General features: G+C 36.4%; 1 protein-coding gene across 1 annotated transcript in view; it reads left to right on the forward strand.

The window, feature by feature from the left end:
- The window catches only part of SLC9A9 (solute carrier family 9 member A9), a 621,198-nt gene that overhangs the window by 169,592 nt on the left and 449,326 nt on the right, over positions 1-2,280 (forward strand). The window lies entirely within an intron of this gene.

Below are 2,280 nucleotides of genomic sequence, written 5' to 3' on the forward strand. Positions count from 1 at the left end.
CTGCTCGGATGTCTTCTTTTGTGAAGTGTCTGTTCATATCTTTTGCCCATTTTATAATGGGGTTGTTTGTTTTCTTCTTTTCAGTACGTTTCAGTTCTTCTTTTATTTTTTTTAGTTTACATTCCACTTTTAAAATTTAAGCAAATACACAAACATGCACACACTCTACTAAATGCTACTATAGACATAGTTCTTTGCCTTTTAAAAATTTAATTAACAGTATCTTTGAGATATCTTCATAGCAGCATATAAAAATATTTCTCATTCTCTTTAGTAGCTGCAGAATACTCCATAGTTTATTCAACTAGTTTTCTATTGATGGATATTTGGGTTTTTTCTTGTTTTATTGTAATTATGAATAGTTGCAATTAATAACCTTGAAATCAATAGCTTTACATATTTTGCCAGTGTATTTTAGGGAGTGATTTCTAGAAACTGATAAAGGTAAATAAATGCATTTGCAATTTTCTTAGCTGACAAATTCCACTCCACAAAGTTTGTACTATTTTGCATTCATACCAGCAATGTTTGACAGTGCCTGTTCTTCACAGTCTTCTCAATGCAGTAGGCTTTCCAAATTTTGAAATTTTTGTTCATAAGATAAGTGACAAATTATATATCCCTGTGGTTTGACCTAGTACTTCTCTTCTTAGGAGTGCATATGAGAAATATGTTCATATGTTTAGAGGACATATGAATTTTTTTTGTAAAACCAAAACATGCTCTTTTCTAGGAGAGTTGTTGGACTTTTACACTTCAAGATTTAGAAGTCCTTAATATGTCAGGAATATTAACTCTTTGTCTGTAATATAATTTACAAATATTTTCCCCAGTTGGTCATGTCTTATTTTGCTCATGGTATGGGGGGGGGAGGATTATTAATGTATAATGGAGTAAAATGAGATGAAAATGGTTCTCAGATTTATAATCCATGATGTATATTAGAGGATGGAACCCCAGAGTGGTATATAGGGATAGACCAGAATTTTGAATGGCCTGATCACTATGTCATTGCTGGAGAATTTCACCCTAGACTTACCTAGCCCCAGGGAAATGCAGAAGTTCCTTGGAGCCACTGGAGACATGGACTCAGGACAAAATATATTCAGCCCAGAAGTGATTTCTAGTTAGTTAAGGTTATTCTCTTCTGCCATCCCTGGACATTCTACCTTTCAGGTTGGGTCTCATTTCAGGTCCTCTTTGCACAAATCTGCACATTGAAAAGCATTGAATCCGTGGTTTCCTGATCCCAGCACTAAAGCCTGAGTTTGTTGCATTCTATTGAGTGACTCAGCCAGCTCTAACACAGTTATGTTCAAGCTTTACTCCTTTGTGGCTGGTGATATCCCTGAGGTTATGTTTACGAGACAGAGGAAAACTGATTGAAATGGAAAAAACAAAATCCAACTCCGTAAGATGGTTATTTATCTGCATTGTGTCAAACAACTGAACTGACTGAATTTTTTAAAGTACAACATTTTCTCACAGCCATAAAGAGAATCCTGGGACCCAAGTCTACTTTCCAAGTCTGGCATGTTCACTGCGTCATTGCTGGAAGATTTCACCCTAGACCTGCTGTGCAACTTTGGGCAACCACTTAGCCTCTAGATTTTATGGATGTTTGGGAATGGAAGATATGCAGTCTCATCTCTTCCAACCTCTTTATTTTACAGAGGTAGAAAGTAACTCTTCCTCTGTAAAATGAAATGTTTTAACTGGAACACTAATATCCTTCTAGCTCTAGTGTTCCATGATTCTTATTTCTAAGAGGTTTGTTTTTATTTTAAAACAAGCTTTTTGCTTCTTTAAAAAAGTAAAAATCAAGCGAATGTCTTCCAAAAGTTTTCCATCCAGGTATTCTGGTTCTGACCCCAACTCAGCAAATGCTAGAGATGATCTCATATGGTAGAAACCTGTATGTGAACAAGATCAGACAAATTTTCATATTTTACTGGGAGTTGTTATATTAAAACAAGCTGAACCACTGTCTGCTAAATTGGTGTAATTTAAGATCTTCAGTATGGGGAGCCAGCCCCCCAAAAGAGATTTTGAGGGTCCCTGGAAGGTGGGGCAGCGTCGGCGAATATTCTGGGAGAATAGAAGGGAAGAAAGAGACTGGACTCTGTCTAGTGCAGAAGCCGGTTCTGTAGTAGGGATAGACATTAAAAGAAAGCAAGATGAAGGCATAGATATAAAGAGGAAGAAAGAGAAAGAAAGTGTACAACTGTTCAGTGAAATGAGCAGAAGCCGTTTATTGGGAACAAACGTGAGTCTTTTATC

The sequence above is a fragment of the Carlito syrichta genome, unplaced genomic scaffold (assembly GCF_000164805.1).
Source record: "Carlito syrichta isolate Samal-C Ts95f unplaced genomic scaffold, Tarsius_syrichta-2.0.1 Scaffold100616, whole genome shotgun sequence".
NCBI lineage: Eukaryota > Metazoa > Chordata > Mammalia > Primates > Tarsiidae > Carlito > Carlito syrichta.